Source organism: Sturnus vulgaris, chromosome 4 (assembly GCF_052056855.1).
Source record: "Sturnus vulgaris isolate bStuVul1 chromosome 4, bStuVul1.hap1, whole genome shotgun sequence".
In the NCBI taxonomy this organism is placed as follows: domain Eukaryota; kingdom Metazoa; phylum Chordata; class Aves; order Passeriformes; family Sturnidae; genus Sturnus; species Sturnus vulgaris.
In genome coordinates this window covers 74788626-74812949 of record NC_142246.1, presented here as the reverse complement: position 1 = coordinate 74812949, position 24324 = coordinate 74788626, and the positions used below count along the sequence as shown (strand labels likewise).

The 24324-nt window shown below is 43.9% G+C and overlaps 1 protein-coding gene and 1 long non-coding RNA gene across 3 annotated transcripts in view; both read right to left on the bottom strand.

Moving 5' to 3' along the window:
* The window catches only part of LOC148224120 (nucleolar pre-ribosomal-associated protein 1-like), a 44948-nt gene extending 25993 nt beyond the window's left edge, over positions 1–18955 (bottom strand). The window contains exon 1 of one of the 2 annotated variants that reach the window (XR_015803512.1): positions 18805–18954. The gene's annotated coding sequence lies outside the window, so the exon portion shown is untranslated. Of the gene's footprint in view, positions 1–18804 lie in introns of both variants that reach the window. The other variant, XM_088164384.1, reaches the window with a different exon arrangement.
* A 1579-nt stretch (positions 18956–20534) lies between these two features.
* LOC148224119 (uncharacterized) lies at positions 20535–24294 on the bottom strand. Its single transcript, XR_015803515.1, has 2 exons — positions 23189–24294; positions 20535–21847 (listed from the first exon to the last, which is right to left on the bottom strand). It is a non-coding gene; the product is annotated as an uncharacterized LOC148224119 (long non-coding RNA).
* Positions 24295–24324: the final 30 nt, after the last annotated feature.

Below are 24324 nucleotides of genomic sequence, written 5' to 3'. Positions count from 1 at the left end.
CCCTGGACAGAAACTAAGAGCGATCTGAAGTGCCCAACATGCCAGTGCTGTGCTCTCTGCTCTCACTGGCTCCCCAGAATCCCCTTCAGATCTGTTCTTACATGGGGGAAGTTTTCTGTGACTCACATCATGTTCTTTCATTTCCTTTTTTCAAAAGGAAATCCTTACTGTCAGTCTTAAGCAGTTTGATAGTGCCCTGCTCCACTCAGGAGGGCTGAAAACTTCACAACAAATCCTTTATTAATTGGAAGTCACAGATAAATGGAAGGAAAATTTTGTGTGGGAGGGTTTCTGGGACGAGAAAGATTTGTTCATCACCAAAAGAAAATGTTTCGATCTTCTATTTGGGAACTTCCTTTGACCACAAATGAGAGGGCATTAACAAAGCTGAGCATAGTTCAGTGATGATAAAACATGGAGTTTTAGTAGTATTCAAAGTGCTTTTTACCCCCTGCCCTAAGCCACCTGCTAAAGGAGTCAGGTGTGCACTGCCTACTCTGCTCACTTGGCTGCTTAGCCTTGCACAGTGTGAATGTTCTTTCCTCACTGTCCCCCAGCCTACTTGCTTTTGTTTGACCTAGGTGTCTTCTGGGTGCATTTAGTGCCGTTCTGTAGCTAATTTCTGGGAAGTGGTTCTCTTCTCCGGTCTCAAATCACTGCCCCACAGCTCTGTGAAATAATAACTGGGTTTAGGGGAAGTGGGTTTTTCCAGCACTGGCAGATATTTCAGCCTCCCTAAAGGCTCACAAGACACCAGCAGTGTAGCACATGGGAAGAACTCTTTTGCAGTGGATCCTGTTCTGCCAGCGCAGAGTCACTTGTCAAGGACAATAGCTCTTGGCCGAGCAGTAATATGACAGAATTGGGCGTGCTGCCAAGGAAAACACTCCTTTGTGGTCTACGCAATGTTTCGCTGGCCTGTCATTTTGAGATCACTGCTGACAGCAAACTGAAAACTGCCTTTCACCATTATTAGAAAGAAAAATAAGACTACTCAGCAAAATGGATAAGAGGCTTTGCTGAAGCCCCAGAGCAACAAAAGTAGTTTGGGTAGATCATGTGTGTGAGCGTAATTGTGTGTCTGGGCATGTGTGAGCCTTCGAGAAGCTGCTTTCTGTGCTGGAGGAGCTCTGCACAGTAGGCAAGAAAGCTTTACCCTCTACAGAATGGGGGGTGGAGTGAGCCTCTTTAACACTGGTTTCTGAGAAAACTCAGAGATTATGTTGGTTGCACAACACAAAGAGTCTTTCAGCTCCAGAGATGTTGACTACAGGGCTATCTTTGTACTCAGAAATTCTGCCTGTTTGTTGTCCCATGGATCATGGGATTATCTAAATTGGCTTTAAGAGGCTGACTTGCTTTTGCACAAGAGGCATCCTGGCATTCAACAAACTAAATGGGAAGTTACAACTGAGGTCCATGAGATTTCAATTATTTCTTGAGATGTCAGAATTAGGAAGAACAGTGCTCATTGATTCTCATCTTGTCTTTCATTCACAGACAGTACCCTTGCATGCTCAGAGAAAGGCTGTCTGAAGGCATACATGCCTGTAATGACTATAATTCATAGAAAGAAGGAGCTGTGTGGCTGTCACCATGCAAGGCATTAGTGATATCTGTGACTAACCTGCCATCACAACCTCATACACAAGGACTATTCTTGTCTCTAGACACTGGCCACTTCTGGCCTTTTATTACTGCTCACACTTTCCATCTCCTAGCCCTTAAAAGGGACTCTGCTTCCTTTCTAGTTACACAGGCACTAAAATAAGGTAAAGCAGATGAACAGTACATTACTTCTAAGTGAAACTCTTCAGATAGTTCACTGTGATCCTGTCAATCCATTTTCTGTTAAAACCTATACCTCAGAAGCCTTTCAGAGAGTCCTGGGGAAACTAATCTAATGGTGAAGTGCTGCTGAGGCTTTTGGGGCTGCTGCCAAACCACGTTCTCCTGTGTAGGATCCTGGCAGCCAAAACCAGATTGGGAATGATGCTATGTGATGTAGCTGATCTGGTCACTGGACAAGCTGCTTCTAAAGTAGAAGAGGCTACTGAAGGATTATGAACCTGCCTCATCTACCTCGAGAAACCACCTGAAAGGACACAGGTAGCCTGCACACACGAAATGGAAGTGTCTGTGCTCAGGCTGCTCCTCGGGAGCCTGGTTCCTCTCTCCAGCTGCTCGTAGAGGGGCAGCACAAGCTGCAGCACCTCCTCAAGGAAAGGAACAACAGCCCTTGTGTGGCAGGACGTGAACTTCAGACTGCTGAATCTGCAGAAAGCTGCTTTTCTTTCACCTCTCTATAGCTGCACGGAGTTTCATAGCAACATGTTTTTAAGATAGCATTGAAGCATTTCCTCTTTAGCCGGAACTTCCTGTTTTGCCTACGTGGTCTGAGTCCACGCTTCTCACTGCCCCCTCCTTTCCCTTCCCTGTCTGGAATGGGTCTTGCTTTTTGCATCTCTGGTGTCCCTGTGCTCAGTACATGAAGGGAAATGCAACTTCCTCTCTGTCACCCAAAAAAAACCAAACCAAAACACCAAAACAAACCCTCAAACACTGAATTCTCTGCATGGTGGTTTCAAAGGGTGAAAATAAAATTTTGTGGTAGCTTCCAGCAGATTTTAAGATTTCATTGTCAAGCCATTTTCCCCAGATATTTGATTCAATATGGGAAATGTATCATTATGAAGAGGACTTACTGAGACAAGCAGGCGTTTGTGTCTCTTGGTGCAGGTATACAGAGAGACTTTGAGTTCAGAAAGCATGAAACATCCTTCACCCCTGCCTAACTGGGCGGCTTTGCCTTCAGAGTAAATTAAAACACCACAGGATGAGACATACCATGCCAACCTGTGCGACCAGGAGACTGCCACTGAGGTGTGCTAGTCACTTTGTTTAGCTGCGTCTTGTCCAGAGAGCATAGAGACCCTAGAAGGGAAGATGGTATCACAGTCACAAAGACGCTTTGCTGTTCAATCGACTCTCCTGCTCAAGAAAGGTGGCTACCTATGGGATGGAGCCCCAGTTTTGGGGAGGAACCACTTACTTTTGGTTACAGCTGCCTGTTCTTTAGCCCAAGCACCCTGCACTCAGTAACCTGTATACAATAGCACTTGGGACATCTGACAAACTGCTATGAAGGGATGAAAGACAATGATTTTGTACTGAGAGCCAAGAGCTCCAGGAATGAGAGCAGCAGGGACTACCATTTATAGAGGTGTGTCGCACTAGGGGGACTCAGTGATGTGATTAAGTTCAGATCTGTTCTACATCATTACGAAGAATGCTGTTCTCCAGAGAAGGGCTCCGTTGGGGGAGCGCTGCACCAAGAGCCTAGTGAGGTGACACCCTTGTACTTGTGAGCAGGGTGGCTGCTCATGCTTGGAAGAGATTATGGCATGCTGTTCCCTCTAGGCTCCAGGGAGGGCTTTGCTGTAACTTTTCTCTGGCAGAGGGACAGCCAGACTGCCCCTAATGCAAGGTAGAGATTTCCCTGAAGGACTTATGTAAGTGGGGAGCAAATGACTTGCACTTCAAAGTAACAATGCTTCAGGGACAAAGCTAAAGGAGCTCAGAGAGGCAATTGGAGACTTAATCGCACCTTTGATGTATCCTTATCTTATCAGGATATGCAGATATAAGGCCTCAGAGGCTGGCCAAGTGGTAAATTATTAGTTGTGTAAAGACTGAGTCTATTGGCCTTCGTTCCTTAAGGTGAGCAAGCCCTGGAGGACTTTAATCCTAGAGCAATAAAAAATTAAAATGACGTTGCAAACTGTGAACTGTAACTCCCCCATAAAGCAGCAGACACAAGCAGAAGGGACCAAGGCTTGGGATACACACAACGTATTGCATCCTTCGGTATATTTCAAGTCCTCCCAGCTCCTTAGGTTCAGTGTCACTATCTCCAAACTCAAGTGGCTGCTCTTTGTAAACAAGATCCTGATCCACTTGCTTCAGTTCCTACAGAAGAGACAGCTCTGGGGCTGCCTGACTGCATTATACTATGCTGGAATTCAGCAAAGCACTTTTTCAGTACCGGGAGGCTTGTCTTTGGGTTTCAGGAGGCATAAGCCCGTGCATCTCTTTGCTCGTTTCAGCCCTCTCAGGAAGAAGTGTTTACTGGGGAGATAATGACTGAAAAGCTTGAAGGCTTTGCTCTTTTTTTTTTTTTTTTTTCGTTCCCCCTAAATTATCTGCTTAGCAGCTGAAACGAGGAGGTACTGTCTGCCTTTATAACTTGGAGATGTTGCCACTTAATCTGAGCCTAGAGATGGGCATTGTGAGCTTTACTGCCACAGACGGCACCTGTCAAAAGTATAATTTTGACAAATATTATCGAAGGCTTGGCAGCCTGATATGGAAGGTGCTATCACTTGCCCTCAGGTTTCCTACTTGAGCAAAAGAAAGGATGACCGAGCAGAGCACATGTGAAAAGAGAATGTCCTGGTTGTCTGCATTCTTTCAGACCAGCTTAATCAATCTTCCAAGTGCCCTCCAAAGATAGCCTGAGTGACTCTTAAAACAACTGTGTGATCAAGTCCTGAGCATACAGTGCTTTCTTCAGCTGCCTTGACCCTTGGCAGCTGAACTAGACTGGCAGCTATCAGTTCTCCTGGGCACTGTGTTCATGGCTAATCGCTAAGCCCAAACTGTTATGGTTACATGGGAAGCTGAGAGCAGAGGGAGAGGCTTGATTCCTATTGCAGTGCATGGTACGAGTCCTTGTCTCACAGCCTCTTAATTTCAAGATTTCTATTTCTGTCAGCTCAGGCTACCAATGAGCTTCATTAATTTATTCCTCCCCCTTTGAATGATAAGGGAAAAGGTCTTTCCTTCCAGTTTGCTGGAGTGGTACAAGCTGAATGAGTGGCATGGCACATTGGTGGTTAACAGTCTTGTTTTCCCATCTGCATGGGAAGTTGCAGCGGCAACTTCCTCCCTTCAGATAAAGTGAAGTTTATCTACAGAATTCTTAGCAACTGGAGGAACAATCGAGAGGGGCAATCATCAGATCTGCTGATACGAGGAAGGCTCAAGGTACTGAAGCTGAGCATGCCTTCCCTCACAGGGCCCACAAGAACAATTTCCCCTTCTAAATGGCAAATCAGTGTTCTCACACACAAGGCTGGCATGCAAAGAAGCTTAAAGCAGCCCATTAAATGCAATACAGCAGAAATGTTGACGCTGCACTCAGCCTTGGTTTGTGTATTGATGCTGAGATAAACAAATGAAGAACTTTGGGGCTTTTGTTCCGCTAATTATATTTGAATTTTGTGACACATTTTATAGCACTTAAACTGCATTACTTTAGCTACATATACAGGCACAAGCTATATACACATGAATTGTGCACTCCCTATCCAGGCCTACTGTTCGGTCAAGAGTCAAAGGTCAAGGTTCTGGATGATGGGACAAATTTAGCTTTAAATTATCCTCTCAAAGACTTCCCTGTGTGTGCGTCTATTTAGAGGCATTTCAGCACTAGGTAAAGAACACTGGCTTTTAATTACAGAAGGGCAAAAATAAATGGAAACCAGTTTTGAAATGCTACATAAGTAGGATAAATTTGAAAATGGATTAGAGAGTTTCTGAATCCACCTTTCTGACTGAACAGTGACGCTAGCAAGCACCTGTTCATATGGAGTTCGTACAACACTGATGTCTTTAGGAGTAAGACTTTAGGCCTCAGTAAGCCAGGAATTTCAGTTTGGTTCTGTATTTCTAGAACCATCGTGTTCTCTTTCCAGGTCTTTAACACATTTGATGTCATTTAGTGCCAAATGGATTCTGTCAGCCCTTCTCTGTAAAGGCTTGAGATGACAGTCCTTGAGACAGCTGTTTTTTCTGCTGTGCTACAGCCTCACTATCCTTCTAAAGCAGTAAGTTTTATTGAAAAAGGTAACACAATTTACTTGATGGAAAGAGGATGTAAATTCAGCACTTAGCAGCATTCTGGACTTAATTTGTCTGTCTAAGAGAAAATGAGCGGCTTTGTTCTGACAAGAGAGTGCTCTGATACTCATTTTCTGAGACTGGGATCAAGAGTCATACACGACATTTCGTGTTGTACAGTGGGCCATCAGTCTCTGCTGCATCAGGTGCTACACAAGGCAAAAGAGTAATTAGGTAGTAAGTAGCTCTCAGATTCCTGTGGCTGTGCTCCAACACTATCAAGTAGCTGCTGTTCTCCAGTGTCTGACAAGATGAGAGCACTTGGAGACTAGGAAAGGGTCACTCTTCATGAATCCTAACGACAACACAAGTACAGGACCCTAAGGTCTTTGGGACACCTCAAGAGCGAGTTCACCTTTTGAGCCATGCTTCATAAGCATTTTACCTCCACTGGCAGTTGAGGTAGGGACCCTGATGAGGTCAGTGTCAATTCAAAGTGGGAAGGAATCTAACAAGTAGCTCATACTTGTTCTTTCTGTCCCTGGGTAAGATGGATTTGTGAGTTATGGATGAGGGAGGGGGAGGAGGTAAGACAGGCAAGCAGCTCTAACCAGCTGGAACTAGATGTCTCCTAGCTGGACAGTTACAATTTGTCAAACACAAACAATGCTCAACTGTTCCCTGCGAGTAAACAGGACCGGAACAAAGCCTCAGCTGTATGTGTGTGTGCTTGTGAACCTCCTTGCACTTACTTTGCTGGCTGTCCACGTGCTGGTCAGTGTGTGGCTTGTATCATTAATCAAAGACACAAGGAGAGGGATGGGCAGGCAGTGACAGGCAAACATAACCCTTCCACACACCAGGGGACCTGCAGTTTGTCTGTGCCAGGCCTGTGGTCTGTCTCTGGTGCATGTGAAAGATTTCAATATGTCGTTCTACATGTTCATAAGAGCAGAGTTGGAAAGTAAGTTCACATGAACCGGCCAAGCTACAATTACCTCAAGGAGCTCTACAAAGCAAACAGCTATAAGTGAGGCTAATGAGCTAATTTGGTTTACTAACATGGTCATTAGGACTGCATGGTGAGAGAGGGTGAAATAGGCAGCTTGGTGCTCCCCACGCACCTTCACGTGCACCTCAACACCGGTCAGCTGCACTGTATCACCTGGCAGATGATAGGGAGTCACCATCCTGCCTGAGTACTCTGAAATCCCCCTTGCTTTTTGTACAAGGGAACATCTCAACTATTTATCTTCAGCTAGTAAGGTATGGAGCTGGAATTGCTGATAGACGATCTACTCCCGTGCTTTTGGACCACAAGACAGCTCCTCTGTTCAAATTGTGAAAGCTGGAAACAGCGAGGCAGATGAATTATTTTCCAATGTCCTTTTCCATTGTGGAGTCTCAGAAGATTAACAAGATGTAATTCATTTGTCACTGCTCCTAGTGATGGGAAGGAAGAACGAGGGGAATGTGTCCCATGGTGCCAGAGTGAATTGGAAACTGAACAGTGAAATTCTGGTGAAATGAAATACATTAGTCTAATCAGCCTGTCCACTTAATTAAAATTATTTTCTTTGCGTCAGTTTGTCAGAGTTAAATGATATGGAGAGGAAGAGCTGATGTGTGTCTGTTTAAGAGCATTCGGAAATCTCTGACATTAGGGTGAGAAAAGAAGTGGGAGGGTGAAGTATCAGACAGTGAAAAGGAATGCTGGAATTAGAAAAAGAAGTATTGGAGTGATAGAGATTGTTTAATCAGTTTAATTTACTTGCAGACAGTGAAGGATTTCTCGTCCAGCTAGAGACAGGATGATGCTTTGGTCTGGATGCAGCACTGAGAATAAGAGGCAAAGTAATTGCCCTCCCCACAGGCACAGGGACAGGCTGTGTCATTAAGTCCCTGCAAACCATACATTAAAATCTCCGTTCATTTTCTGTCTGCTCATTTTCTATCTGCTTTCCAAGGTCCTCGAGGAAGCTGAAGTACTCTGTTCTCTAGTTACGCCCTGGACACAGTGTTGTGTTGGAGCCTTTCAGCGCCAAGGTCTCTGTCACAACAGCACTCTCCTCCTCAGCTGCCACCTTTCAGTTTGCTCTGACCACGGAAGATAATGCCAAATGGCAGCATAAACTGATACTCGGCTCACGGTATTTGGCAAACCAACCCTGGAACTGATTAACCTTTAACTTCACTTACGTGTTTAGCAGCCCAGCTCTCTGAAGCAAGAGATTGGCACTGGCACCAGCAGACTTGGGAAGGTGACACTGTATTGGCCCGTACCGAGTTTATACTCAAGAGGTTTCCTTAGGGGTACAAGGGAAGTGCCTCAGGAAGGCTTAAGAATGAATGGCTTCTTTTCTGACGTGCATGAGACTAAGCTTGCCAATATCCAAAGGCAAGGGAGGTTCCTGAGGCCCTATATGATAAAAAAAAAGTCTGGGAACATTTAAATAGGCAAAGGCATGCTTCAATGGACTGTAGAAAGTTCCCAGCACAAGTGAAACTAAATGGAACTTGTGTAGCCTAACCAGGCACCCAAACATAATACCTTGGACTTTGAGGAGCACAACCAAGGTGCTCATGCAGCAAACGAGCGTTCTTCACTGTGTATGTCACTAATCCCCCTTTAGATCAGCCCTACCCTTTAAGGCACTTGCGTCCCTTTTCCAGCCTTTGCTTTGCAAGCCTGGAGTTGTGCAGACTGGGGATTTTGCTCAGTTAATCATTGCAGAAAAACCAAAAAGCTTTTGAAAACTTTCAAATTAAAATAAGTTATTGTGTCAGAACTGAGAAACACAGCACTGGCAAGCTTCTGTTATTGCAGAGAGCAAGAGCAGGCCAGGGGAGGAGGGGGGACATAGAGAGACAGCACAATGGCAGCCAGTGGCGAGTCCTCCTGTGGAGCAAGACCGTCTCCTGGCAACGTGTGGCAATTGGTGGCCAGAGCAAAAGGAGCCTGAATGAGGCACCAGGGTCCATTTCAAGTGTTTTGGAGAAATTTGCTATTCACTTATTGCAGACCTGCCTAGCTTATTAATAATGCCTTCTGCTGTAACCCTGGCTGCTACAGAAGCACTGACAAGATGGGTATGCAGGGCACAGATCTGCCCGTGGAAGAGCTGGGCAGCGCTTTTTGCTTGGCCCTCTTCTGGACCTATTCCTTGGCCTTTTGTTTCCAAGCATTTGGTTGCCATGCCAACTTTTTAGCATTAAATCATAATCTAAGCACAGCAGGAGACCAAGAGCCTTCTCAGGTCTAGCTCCTGTCCTCTCCCCTAGGACTGTACAACTGGCTGTGTGAGCAGGATTGGCTGGATGCTTTGATGGCTTGTCAGCAACAGCCCGGATGAAAACTTACCAACAGGGAAATGACAGTTCCCTTTGGAAACGGGTGCAGAGGTTAATGGCAGTTATGCCTGGAAGATTTCTGCTTTCCCAGCTCTGCCACCTGTCTGAAACCAAGCCCTGTGTGTCACTCAGCTTGCAGTGCTCCGCTGGCACAGGGTGCTGGTGAGCTGAAATAAGCTTTCGTATTTCAGGCTTCCTTTGCACTGCCTTATTCCCCGCACAGTGGGAATGTTTCTGTGCTATTAAAGACATACTTCAGACTGCCAGGATCAAGGTATTAAAACAAGAAATATGCTGTTGATAACAATGTGTATTAGCTCATTAAAATGGTGAAATATGTTGAGTGCACAGATCATGCGTATTATCCTCCCATAATAAGTCAACAACAAAGTATATGCTAGTGCCTAAATGGCTAAAAATAAAAAATTGAGAAGGCTGTGTTTTGCAAAGAAGAGATGAGGCCTGAATTCTCCCTCCCAACTGCTTAAACTGTTCTGCAGCAGAAAGCTTTTTGTTTGTCCCTCCAGTGAAGCTGAATATCCACAGCTTGCAAATTATCATCACATGAAAACACAGGTCAGAAAAATGGAAACAGAGTTTTAGACAAGTTTTGTCAGGAGAAGCAATTTGACTGATCCTGCCTAAGCCTTAGGATTCCCATCTATGGCGTCAAACATCACTGGAGAGCACTGCATACAAAATCTATATTCTTTAAATACTTCAAATCTTACTCTTCATATTGGTGGAGGTTTTTCATAATTTCAAAAATAAATGGAAAACTTCTCTTTGCCTGCCTCTGACACTGCAACACTGGTGTGAAGAGCATCCCAACAATACAATTAGATTAGGTTTTAAATTTTGCTGTAGAGATCCCTGTTAGCCAAACATGGCTTGGGCTGTTCTTTACCTGCAGTGTGGGGTGAAAGAGCAACTCTGCTTGCTGTCTTCCTGTATGCTGCAATGCAATTCAGTAACAATCAACATCATCTCCATGTCAATCTGCTATAGATTTTACCTGATTTATCACTTCCATTACTTCGGTGAAACTGTATTTGGATCCAGAGACACTACTAGGCAATGCCTGGGCAAGAGAGAACAAGAGTTCGTTTTTCTGGCATTCAAGGAATTTTCTTGCTGGTTGCAAGGGAGATGAGCTCTTGTGTAGTGAAGGAGCCCGCTAAAGCTGGTGGACCAAGCAGACCAACTTAATGCTGTGTCCCTTTCTGTGGATGGCTGAGGGAAAGCTGTCTCCTACAGCTCAGGCGTCTTGAGAGTTTCTGTATGCTGACTTTTTTGCATCCAGAGGGCACACGTAGGTGATGCAGCCCAGCAGATTTTGTGCCATACACCTGACCTTCCACCTCATCTCCTGCTTTCCTTTTAGTTGGCTCAAAGAGGGGGCACAAAGCACTTGGGCTGCTCTGTGCTCCTCTTGAGCCACAGTGAAGCCAAATGTCTTCCCCTGGCACGGTGGAAAGCAGTGGAAAATCTGGCCCTTGCTCTGCAGAGAATAATGATCTTTTCTTTTTGCTCTCTTGTCCAAAATGTCATTTTAGATGTAACTTGAGAACAAGAGAAGGAAAAAGACTGATGCATATGTAGGACAGAAGGGTCAAGTGAGTGCATGTTAGCACTCTGATCCAGATAAATCTCATCTCTGTGCACCGGTATAAACGGCTGTACAAAGAGTAGGATACACCAGCAGGGGACAAACCTGTTAAATAGACATACTTGTGGAAGCCAAATATTTAAGGTCAAATGCAAACTGATAACTTTTGGACCTGGTCTGCTGTCACTGAATTCATGCCATGTTTACAATGAACACTGGACTTGCTCCCACATTCCAATTCTGCTCAAGAATATTCCAGCAAGTGCTTCATAGAAACACTGAGCTGTGCTGCAGGTCCCAAAGGAAAGGGAGCCCAACACCGGCTCTTTTCTAAACGGCACCTTGTAATTAAAGTACTGCTACATGAAAGAGTTCCATTTGCCCCTAAAAAGGTCATAATCCAGAGTTGTGTAAAACGCAGGATCCTCTGAAAGACATGATTCCCACAGTAGTAGAAGACAGCACAGAGTTGGTTTTCTTTAAAAGACAAACACTGTGTCATTTTACAGGAGCTCTGGTTGTCAACCAAGACCTGTTCTACTGGCTGCTACACCAACACAGAATAAAGGCAGCGCTTTGAGTGTCCAAATTGTTTGGTTTTGATTCTAAAAATACCTAGTCAAAGGTTCCAAAGAAGCTGCCACTTTAAACCACATGTTCTTAAAGAAAGTACTAATTTTGTGGTGGATGTTAACAGAAAAAGGCACATGTTGGGAAGCTCTGATTTCATGCTCTCTAGATCAGTTCAGTTCAGCAGCTTGGACGTGTCTTGTTCCTTTCAGAAACAAAAACAGGCTAGTGAAACATAAACAGCAAAAGGATTTGGTAGTTTGATCACAATTGGAAGCAAAAGCTTGCATGCTAGTTGTACATATATTTTTATCTCCCTCAGCTTTCATCTGATGTACAAGGAGTCTCAAGTAACACAGTAATTTCTGTTTGATTCTGTATACCACCTGCACTTTTATATTGCTCATCTTGACATATTTCAGTGAATATTGAAAGATTAATGTAGTGGATGTACTTTAATGAGGTATCTAAAATTTTTATTACAAGAATTAAGGGAGGCTTTGACTTCAAATCCTTTAAACCTCCCGTGCTTATTTCTTTTCTCAAGATTAACTTTCTGTGTTAATTCACTAATAATAAACTCATAGCTGGCATGTTAAAAAGAACATGGGAAAAAGGTTCAGAAGTCTGGCTAATGCTTACCTTCAGGGTCCAGAAATCAGAAGAGGTCCAGATGGAAAACACTCCTAAATTTTTATTAATGTTGTCTGACCAGTGTCTTCAATGATAGTGTTCTGAAAGGTACATGAATGTACTGGCAGAACATGAATACCAGTCCCTGGAAGAGAGTGCCTTGAGTTGTGCCACAGCTTTTGGCATAGCCAAATCTGCTCTTGGCAATGGGTGACTCCTCAGGACAAGGTTTCCTACTTGACTTCATTAATTACCCTTCAGTTGTTGTGCAGTATAATATGGTACTGGAAATATAGTGAAAAATCAAGGAAATATCTGTAACATGGGTAAATGCTGCAATACAAAGGTAGAGTGTGTAGAGAAGGAGGTGCAGGGCTTTTCTTACTGTACAAAAATAGAAGTCTCTAAGCAAAAATTCCATCAGAGGAGAGAAGCAAGTGACAGAGATCACCTTTGTGCAACAGCTCTGTTGCTCTGTTTTGCAGAGATGTTGGCAGAGATTACGCAAGTGTAAGGAGGATCAAAGAGGCAGTCTTGCAGATGACAGCAGCGCTTGCCAAATACTACTTCTTTATAGCCTTTGCTTCAGGGAATTCTGACAGTCGTGCTAAAGCTCTCTACTTATCAGGGGGTAGGTTTAATGAAAACTTGTCTTGCAGGCTTCACATTGCAAATGCAAATGCTTTCTTTGCATGGGGAGTAAGCTGTCTGCCTTAAAGTTTATACATTATTGTACACTTGATTACAGGGACAACTTAGATAGATTTTCCTGGAGGATTAGAGCTCCTGGTACGTGGGATCTTCAAGAGGAACAAATGACAAGTGAAAGACTATAGGAAGCAGAACAACCCTGTGGAACTGGTCTATTTGAATGGTCAGTCACTGACAATCCATCACCAACGATAGCTTCAAGAAAAACTTCCAAATCTTCTGGGGGCAGAGCCAGGCAGAACTGGCATGAGCTTTAGCTATGAATTATCATAATCCTCTGTGTGTGAATAGACGCGTGAACAGAAATGCCACGTCAGTAAGGAATCGCGGCTAACCTGGCTCTATCTGGATGAGTGGAGATGAGTGCAACTGGTTAGCTTCTCACCCACCCTGAAAGGTCAGGCAGCCTTGGAACGGGCCCCAGGAGCTCGCAGCAGTGCTACACCTTGCACTACTAACGGGGCTCTGTTACCGGTTGGAAGGATGGGGGTTTTGCTGCAACATCAGCTGTTATAAAACAACTGGAGTGTGTGGAGAGGGGATGATTTTTGTTTTGTCAGGCACCGTGGCTAACAGAAGGCTGTCTCTAGCTGGGTACAAAGTGCTTGCTGTGCATTAGGCTCCAGAAGGCCTTTTGGAGAGCAGCTGTTGGAACATGCACCCATTTTTTGGTTTGTGCTTCCCACTGTGTTTTGTAGCAGCTGTGTGTAAAGCTGTCATCAGGCACTGGACACAGCCGGAGCACAGAACACTAAAAAGGTGCAGCTTCCAGGACAGGAACAGACACAGTACAAACTACCAACAGATTGTCAGCGATACTCACTTAGTGTACCCAGGCTCTGGCAGCTGAGCCAAGATTCTAGTCTGGTTTTCAGCCCTTGCAAAATGCTGTGTGCACTTGACCTGATCAATTCAGGTGGGAGTGGGAGGACAGCGACAGTGCTGCTGGTCTAGGTTGTGGGTGAGCCACATGATGTGGAGCAGGTTGCACCTTTATTATGTGAACTACTATCAATGGACAGGTAATATTTCAACGGTAAGGCACACAAGGCTGTGTCCCAGTCTTACACAGAAGCAGTAAATTCCAAACCCAAGCAAGTTGCCAAGAATTGCACAGGTTATGTAACCTGTCAGGCCCTCTGAAGGTAGCTAGCATAGGTGGGGTGGTGACAAAGCAGTTAAATCCATTGGAAGGGAAGCAGTGGGAGAGCCCTGAGAAAAGAGACTGCCTGGAGAATAACTAAAAACTAATATGCTTGCTCTTAAGCACCTTTTGTCTAGGCTGTTCCTCATTGTGCTGGAAACACTACCATCTCCCCTGGCCACTCATTCAATGCTTAATTGTCCTTGCAGCTGCACAATTTGTCCATGATGTTTAACCTAAATTTCACTGGGTACTATTTAGGTACCCCTATCTCTGCCCTGGTTAAGGGAACGTGACTGTGCAGACTGATCTCTTCCCATGTGCTGTTTTTGTCAATAATAGGCTGACTCTTTTCTGGGCTAAACAACTCCTCCATGCTTCATGTTTACACACAGGCTGTGTGGTTCCCAGACATCTGATGGATCTCACTGACATCACCTCGTTTTGAAGGGCAGTGTGCACTCCTTTGGATATGGAATGGAAGGGTTACCTCACATCTCCTGGATCCTCTGTTTGTGTTTTCAAGTCACGCTTAAGTCTAGCTCTGTTACTTTGTGGAACAAGCAGGCCTTCTGGCCAGTGTCAGGTGTTAGAAGCACGATCTCTAATTTTCTTTTTCCCCATAAAGCTGTGACTCTAGCCACACAGTTGTTAAATCAAGTGCATTATAATGTGGTAGACATTTTCGGGTAGACAGAGGTACCTTCTCTATCAAGCCTATGTTAAGATAACCTAGGCTCTGTATTCTTAGATGTCTTAAAGCATTTTATGTGCAAAGCAGAGTGTTCTTCGTGCAGAGTAGAATCTTCTCGGAAGCAGTTAAGGTTGGCAGAAGACCAGCTAGAGATTTTCGTATTTTATCTATGGACTTATGTATTCCCAGCTGAATACACATTAAGGAAAGAGATATTTAAGCACCAATGCTACTGTCAGTAAGGACCTCTTGGTGATGGAAACAACCAGGAGGAAATGTTGGAAGGTTCTGCTTTCTTAGGTAACAGCCAGTGTTTTTCATTCCCAGATAACTCCAGAGTTAATAACTGAAAACTATCTGGCTTCATTATGACAGTGAGGCTTGAAAACGCTTTTGGAAATGACACTTACTGAATCAACAAATTCAAACTAAATGAAGCACAACTGAGACTTTTTTTTTTCTCATTTCTCAAACTGGATCAAACATAAGAAAGCTAAGAAAAAAATAACATTATTTCCTCCAGCAGAAGACGACAGGTTTTGCTTTTAAATAAATGAACTGGGTTGGGTTTTTTTTAAATGTTTACATCTTAATAGTGCTTAGAAATTTTAGCACACACAGATATGTGTTCTGCAGACAGATGAGCTGAGCTCTTTAGGTAAACCACAGGGTTTACATAACAATTGGAATATGCTGCCATGTGAAGTATAATTTGGTAACTGCCACTGACTCATCCAGGCTTCAAACGTGCATCACACCAGATGCTAAAGAGGAAAAAGTATACAACAGATATCAAAATAATGAAGACACCTTTTCCATCACCTGTAATGAAGCATTAAAGTTAATACTGCACTTTGATGACTCAATGATTAATCAACCTGCTTGTGGTAATTCAGAGTCTTCTTGTTACCAAAGCAGATGTCTCCTTTGCATCTACCTGAGCTATTAAGCTCCATGACCTTAGTGGGAAAGGGTTCTACAGGTTAGTCCAGTATTACATTCATAGATAAAATTATTCCTATGTTTATTTATGTCTGTCTGCTGTTGTATAGTTGTATCTTTTTCCCAGAGGCAGCTCAAATTGTCTGCTTTTGGGTTTAATTAACCGTTTGTTTTTTTTTGTTTTTTTTTTAATACAAATACAGAGCATAATAAATAAATAATTTTATCTTATTCGTGTTTTACATATCAATATCAGGGTCATGGCCTTATCAACAGTGTCCAGTCCAGTCTTTACCAGATTTCCTCCTAGAGCCTTTTACTGGGGTTTCATGTAGTAATGCTAACAGGTAGTAGCTTAACAGCTAAGGCTGCCCTAGATTTGTAAGTGGGACTTGCCTGATTTATTTTCTAAACAGTTGAGTCTGATATAGGGCAGGATAGCAACAAATAAACATGAGTGCCCTGCTACACTCCAGGGATACCCACGGCACACAGGGAGCAGGAAGAAATCATCTCTTTGATCACAGATGGAAAGCTTTAGAGGCAGTTTGAATAAAGACTCTGCCTTGATTGATTTAATTAAATCAGTTTAGAAACTGTGCACGCCGCAGTGATTTCATTAAGCTCACATCTGAACCGGTCCTGCTACACTGGAGCGAATGTGAGCCCCCAGAATTTAATTACTGTAGGCCGTGGCAAATGTCTGAGGTATCAGCTGATGTGTACCCTGTTTTCATCTCTGGCGGATCTCAGTGCCACACCTGCACTTGGCACGGTGCACAGCTGGGCTGTCCCTGAAATCGTGCCCTTGCTCCCACAGGATGATGAGCTGTACCAAACCTCGAGGAATTCTCTCCTTACCCCCTGTGTGTGCTGGTGTCCCTCTGGCGCTGCGTATGGATTGGGAGGTCTGTAGGAATCGCTCATGAACGATGAATCCCCTCAGCCTGGACAGCCAGGCGTGCTGGGTGAAGTCTCCAGTGCTCCTGCCTTGTCAGCAACAGCCACATCTAAGTGAGCAGTGCCCAGGTTCTGTTCATGGCTCTCCAGGCTGCTTTTACTCATCTCCTCTCAAGGACACTGCAAGTCTGAATTCGCAAAGATAATAAACGTTAATCTGTTCAAACAGCAGTGACTAGGTGCAGGCATTTTGTAGAGACTAATCAAACACTAGAAGGAAGTGATAAGCCAGAATCCTGCACAGAAATCATTATTGCAATTGCAAATTGAGAAAAAAAATAGATGAAAAAAATGCAGAAAGGATCTTTTTAAAACCGATTACACAATTTTATAGGCAAAGCCAATAAAATTGGAAAACCAATGCATGCTCTGAAAAAAAATGTATGTCTTGAAGGCTTGTCAGATTGTTTCAATCATCCTTCAACTTCTAAGCAAACTTAAAAAGTGAACTTAGAAAAAATTTTACACTCTTGCTGGGTTTAGCTCACAGTCGCTTTTTCCAAATATATCCTTGTCACAAATCCAGATTTATGGCCCTGTGCAGGCCCTTCTGCCACACCAGCAGTTTTTTCTTTTACTGTTAAATCTAGTTTTCATGTGTTTTGTAAGCTAACGTATACTACTTTATTGACTTTGCAACAAAACTTGAAATAATGTCCTCAGTAAATTCCACATTATGGCAGCTTGAAGGTCCATTCCAATCAAGCACAGACGAACAGGAGAGTAAAACAAAGCAGCCAGCACACTGTGAGTTGGAACCATTGAGTCTAAAGCTCCTAACATCTCTGTTACAGGTCACATCAAGTTCCACTGAGTCAGAGTTTCCTTGTCACAAATGCATACGTATAAATACTGAGTTCAGATGAACCTCCCCAGCTATATTATGTGTACCTACAGTTCAACTTCAACCTTGTCTGAACAAATACTTATGTATTAAGCCTTTAAAGAGAATCAATAAAACATTTAAAAAGTTAAAGCTTCTTCCACCTTTTGGACAGGGATACTGCATTTAATGAGTTTTCTTCTATTGATCTGTTACACTCTAATTACAGGAAAGGTTTTCTCATTGTGCAGTTTGAATTTTCTCTCCTGTAGATTAAGACAAATTATTCCTGCCTTCCTAGTAGTAAACACTAAGAAACACTGACCAACTTCTCCTACATAACAGCCCTTACAGCAAAGGAAATGAACAGACAGCTAACATAGCTCTTCCCCTAAGAACCACTCTCTCACCCAGGACAGAAAGGGGAACAAACATGCCATTACTCATGCACTTGGGCTGCAGAGCATGGAACAGCAGTCACCAGGATAAGCAATAGCCTTGCCTCCACCGTTTGCACTGTGCAACCATGGACAGCCTATTGCAGGAAAGGCTGCTGCAAAATCATCAGCAGTTATTACAGTGTATCCACTTACACCTGGCTGAAACTTACAGTAATGCTCTTTTCGCCATATTTCCCACCAAATTTGTTGCGGCACACAACTTCCGACGACACCGGACAAAATTCTTCCCTTTCCCTAGCCTGGATGCAAATGCCATTGGCTGAACAACTTGCAGAAGTCTTAACGATTTTTCTAACCAAACAAAAATTAAGAGTTCGTACCTCTGTAGCATTTGAAATGTATTCTCAGCTGACAACTCGTGAATGGAAATAACCTGTCTGCAAAATCAAACTATTTTAAAGCAATTTTTAACTGTATTTATATGTTTCTAAAGGTAAAAGTCAGCCAGCAATGACCCCTGTAGTCAGTGTGGCTGAACGTGCAACAGCACACACAGTATTCGCTTGTGACCCAAAAGCCACTCTTTCTTCCCAGGCTCTCAGTTCCAGGGAGCTTTTTCCCCTCTCTGGAAGCTTCTAAGACTATACATCAAGAACTAAGAATTTTTAGCATAAGGACTAATGACCACAGATATTACCGCAGTGTTCTCAGACCTAAAAAATACACTGGGGTGGGGGGTAGGGGGGGACTGGCCATTGCTCATTTTATAGAACAATCTTCAACAGTAAAATCTACCTCTGCAAATAGAGTAAAACAAAAAGATTCCAAATAAAATTATTTCTTGGACCTCAATGCCTGTGGCTCTTCCAAGACTTTTCACTGCTACAAGTAATTCTGGGATATATCAATGCCTCTGGGCGTTTTCAGTGACACTTGAATACTTTTTATGAAGTAATGCATTTAGTTCTCAAAAGGACTTAAACAAAGGATGCTACAGTCTAATCTGTATGCTGCTGGAAGTAGGATACCATTCAGGCTGATCACTTGTGCTTGACCTTCACTCACCTTTTGTCCTTTTTATCTCAAAAGCAGCTGTAGAAGCAGCAAAGCAGTATTAGCGTCGGAACTTGGTCGTTTTAGCTTTCTTGTAACAAAGTTTAGCTTTCAGGAAGGGAACACTCTGCCACCAGCCAGATCTCTGTGTACTGTCAGCAGGCCTTTTACAAATCGGATACCCTGATTAGGAATTGCTGACCAAGGCCACGTGTTTTAGTCACGTGAGCAACTTTTTCAAGGAAGAGAACAACTTTGCAAGACTTGTTCATTAAATAAGCTGGGATGGTAGCCTTACTTAAAAAGGCTGCACAGAGCACACTGAATTTCTATAAAATAAACTCCTTAGACATTTTTAGGACTGCAAAAGTAAGTAGTTACAGCAAGGAGAAGATCAGGCCTTGCTTCTAAGAAAGAATGAGAGCAACTGGACTGATGGTGAGCTGGGAATGACCATGAACATGGACAAAGGAAGGCAAAGAGCTCACCTGCAACAGGCCAAATACAGGGGGTCTCCGAATGCTCTTACAGAGCGAGCAGGAACATGCTGTCCTATCAAATGGAGTCAGAGGCCTGCTCATCAGCACAAACACTGGAGACTGCTCTGTTCCAGAATGGAAACAGACTATTATTAATGTAAAGCAATTTACCAGGTCAGATGCGAACAATTCTGAGCCCATTACGAGCTCTTTCCAAGTCCTTCCTTTCGGATTTCTACCAAGGACCCTTACAAGCACATTTGCCTTTGTTTTCCCTGCTTTGCCTCACTGTTTTGAACGGGCCAAGAGTTGTCATCTCGACCAGGAATTTATATTTTGTTTGGTACCAATGCTGGCTGCAGTACGAATGACTGAATCTCGTGTTGCAATAAAAGACTCTTGACCTCAGTGTCAATGAGAACTGCGCTGGGTGTCACCAAAGCTGATGTCAGCTTATTTGCACCTTGAATATTTTCACCAGCTGTCTCCTCAGTTTGTTTTCATTTAAAAGTTGGAAATCAGCAGCTTAGTTGTTTTCCACAGCTCCATTTGTTTCTTTCTTGATTAGAAGAGATGCTAGAAACTGAGAGGAATTAAAATGTGCCTTTGTTCACAAGGTCACCGCAAAGCCTCCAAGGCTGCTCAGACCTTCGGAACCAAGGCAGCCTTCAGAGGATGCACTTGCTTTTTGACTGATTTGTGACTGTGCCACCCCTCTGCTCCAAATGATTCCAGCTCTTTTCTTTGTCTTTTATTCCCCCCGCATCAACGTATTTTCCATGCCAAGATATTTCACAACATACCAAACTCTTTCTGCAGGTTTGTATATATAATAAAGCAAAGCAAAAGAGCCTTTCATTACCACTCCTGCCTTTAAGATGGGGAGCTGGGATATTACTTCATCCTAGAAAAAATGCAAACCCAAACCCAAACCGGTTGTCTCCTGGGGTTTTCTTAGCTTTTAGCTCATCATAAACATTTTGTGCGGTTTCAGTAACTGTGCCTAAACAAGACTGCATCAGGGTCAGCAGTACAAAACTAAGACACAGCATTTACTAAGATAGAAAGTTTGTAGAGCCACTTAAGTGTGTAAAATAATGTTTCTCACGGCTGTCAGGGGACCAGAAGCAAAACAGGCAACAATGAAGCAATAAGAGGGGAAAATTAATTAGAAGAGCTTATTGGGCAAACCCACTCTCTGGCAGTGCTTCCTTTGCACTGACTGAATTATTACAAAATAGAAAATAACTCTCACATACCCACATTAGACAAAAAAACAATTTACTGCAGTAATTGCTGAGCACTTGAGACCCTCTATTAGCAATTTCTTTCGAAGTTTCAATACATAAAGGCCATATTTCTATAAAATCAGATTTTTTTTCTTCTGTTTCTAACATTCAGTTTGAGCAATTAGAATGAAAAGAGTTTATCCAGAAGCAGCAAGAGAGACTTCCAAAACAGTACCCACACAGAGGAAATTTTCGACTTCTCTTTTGTCTTAATAAATTCTTTCTGTAAGGGATTTTAAATATTTTTGCAGGAAGTTGTTTTATCCTCATGGGATTGATTTAAAACAAATTTATGTATTGTACAGAGGAAAGAGTTATGAGTAGGGACAGATGTAAGGACAGAAATGCTTGATAAACAATAATCTAGGTGCTGGCATTTGAACCGTTCAGTTTAAAGAGGATTAAACCATCACGTTTCACACTCCAAGTGCACGTGAAGTATCCGATGTTTCATGTTCAAGCAGCGTTCTCAGCTAGAGCTTTCCTCCATAAATCTTTACAGGATTTACAGCGGTCCAGCTAAACACGGCACTGTTTAATAGGTGGCAAAGTTCTTTGCACACGGAGGTGAGCCAGCCTCTGGAAGCTGCCTCGCTCTGGTCCCACGGACAGGACACTGGCTGAGCTCTGAGGCCGGGCACTGCTCAAGGAACCAAGGTTTCCAGCGCCCGGAAATAAAGTTATGGATGCACCCTCTGACACAAGCAGCGGCCCTCGTAGTCTGGGCATGGAGAACACAGTTACTGCTGCATTAGACACCCCTCTAGACCTGCTCCTGTGACACTAACCGGAACAGAACCTGCCAGATGTGTGCTGTGTGCTGAACAAGAGCCAGGAGGTGGATCACTTATATGCCATATAGATCTGCCATTATACAACCATTTAAAAAGGAGGAACATATCTACATTTTAGACCCCAAGCAACAAAAGGAAGGGAGAAGCACAACGTTCCAATATTGTGGTGGAGACATACAGAGCAGGCGACTGGGACTTTGTTATCATGCAGTCAAAGTTCAGTATTGGCTCCACTGTCATATTGTTCTTATTTTTTATTTTTCACAATGAAAGCTGAGTATCTTCTATGATGTCACAACTCATCAAATTGAAACTTTAAGAAAAAACCATTACATAGGCCATCATTCCCCTACCCCCTGAATGATCACTGATATTCTGGCCTTAGTGCAGCCTCTGCATTATTCTCCACCTTTGTAGCTGATGTCTCTCAACTTCAGGATTTGTATTTCCGATTTTCTGTTCTTTATCACTAGTTTTTTCTTCAGACCATTTACTGTTTTACATGAACCAGAAAAAAACTGCTCGTGAGTACTTTCAAGATATTAAAGTTTGTTTTTTAAGTAGTGCAAACACCTTTCTGATCTGTTTGTCACACTGCCAAACAGCTGTTGCATTAAGTAGGCGGGGTTTGCTGCACACTTGGCAGACGCAGGAGACCAAAGCATCCTTGCTCTGCCTGAACCAAAGGAGAGGTTTTAACTCAGCAAGGGACAGCAAAGTTTCCTTTGGATTTCAAACCTTCAGTGAAAGACAACTCACAACTCTTCCTTTCCAGAAATTAATGTAGCTTCTAGAAATGTCACAATGTTGTTCTGCTCAGGCGAGGATTTAAACAAAAGAGAGGGGTCCTATTAACATATTTTAAATTATCACTCAGTTAGCTGCTTGGAGAATCAGGCATGTGTTTTTAATTGAGTTGTCAAAATTTTCTCTATTATTGAACTTCCTTGACCTGTACTTAAATAAAAGGGACTCCTTAACATGAAGACATGCTGGCATGTCACAGGAAAAACCCATTTGGGGCCAAGCCTGAGGAGAAAGGTGCTGTGGAACACGGTAAGGCAGTGGTGGCATGGCTCCTGGAGATTCCTGACAGGAGACAAGCCAGCCCTGCAGCCACTCCACGCTCACAAGCGCAGCCCAGCGTGCACTGCTGACACACTCGTTTGCCAGCTATCCCAGGAGCTCTGTGTTCTCTAGGATGCCAAGACAGCGATTAGCAGCGTTAATCCCAGTGTAACAAGAGGGCTCATTTTCTCCGGCCTATAAATAACTCCAGCAATACTTCAACCTCCTACTTTTAAAACAAGAACACATGGGTGGGGCTGGGAACTCCAAGACAGATAAAAACTCAGCAGGTAACCGAAAAGCCAGCTGTACTCTCAAAGTCACAGTAGCGATTAGCAAATGCATTGTTTTTACTGAGAAGCAGACAAATCACACTGGTCAGTGGCACCAAATGTGCCCTAACCTAGCTGCATTTTTTCTCAGAGATCACTAAATATCTGAGGCATGGGCATATCTCACTGTAGGAATGCCTTCATTAACACAACACTGCTGCTTATGTTATCCCTCTCACAGAACTCTGCTCCTTTCATCTGCACTGAAAATCCCTTTCTCTCCCAAGGAACACTGCAAGCTAATCTCTGTATGCTGTTGAAAAAATTATCTGCTGTTACCGAAAGGACAGCAGCGACCTCAGAAAGGGGGCTGCCCATGCAAACAGCTAATCATTGCTTTCCATTTGTGACAGGCTGTCTCTTCAGTACAGAAACATTGTAATTTTCTTACCGAATAAGAATGTGGAAACATACATTATTAAGTTGAAACTTACTTGGTTACGGAAACATCATCCCGAAGATTTGCACTTTGGACCTCAGCGAAGCTTTTACTCATCCAGTGCTTGTAAGTGATATCCATCCAAAACCTGTGTGTTCAGTGGAAAAGGTTGTTTTGATAAATTACCAGTGTCAATGCCAAAAGTCCAGCTTGGTCCATCCCTATGAGAGACTGATAGAGTGTTTCTTACCTGTTTCGGTCTTCCTGTAGGTTTTCATTTGGTAAGGAGAAAAAAACTCACACAAGCAGCACATTTTTATTGGGGGGTTTTGGGGGGGTGGAGGAGACGGGGATGACTCCCAAGATGTGAAATCAGCCTGGGCACTGCGAATCAGTGTTGGCAAATTCCCTGGTTTGTTGTGTCAATGTCTATAAGGAAACTGTACCTGGTCAGTAGACTTCAGCAGTGGGAAATGCACCTTTTAAATTTCGCTGCTGATGGTTTCCTGTCCAGACCCATCATTTCACCCTTTCTTTTCAGTCACCTTCAAACCTCTGCGTAGAGTTTTTGTGGGACAGACCACCGGAATTCATACTTACCATCAACGCTTTTCACACTTATTTCCCAGACAAACAGATTTTTAGGTTAGGTTTGTGAGGGACCTCTGGAGATTATCCAGTCAAACTCCCCCGCCAGGGTAGGGTCACCTCGAGAGGCGACACAGGAAGCATCCAGGTGAGTTTGGAATGTCTGGAGAGAAAGAGACTGCACCACCGCCCCCTGAGGTTTCCGTTCTGGAAGCACTCCACAGACTCAAGAGGCTCCACAGCCCTGGCCGTACAGAGCCATTTTTAGCACCGCGACCATTACCACACCGTCTCTACAGCGCTTTGCTCCCCACAGACTCCTCGAGGGCATGTCCCGGTCCGGGCGGGGTCGGTGGAGCACGATCGGCGCCGTGAGGGCTCCGAGGGCCAGGCTGAGGGGGAGAAATCCGCGACCCACGCGTCCCCCTCACGGCTTCCCGCCATTTTCCCTCAGGGGGCGCGCGGCCCATCAAGAGCGGGAAACCCCGGGGGGCCCAGGAGGGAGGGGCAGTCTCGCGCCGCGCCTCGCTCCGGCGGCACGTGCAGGGCCGGCCGCACTTCCGGCCGGGCGGGCACTCTGACGAGGGGCGGGGCGGCGTCTGC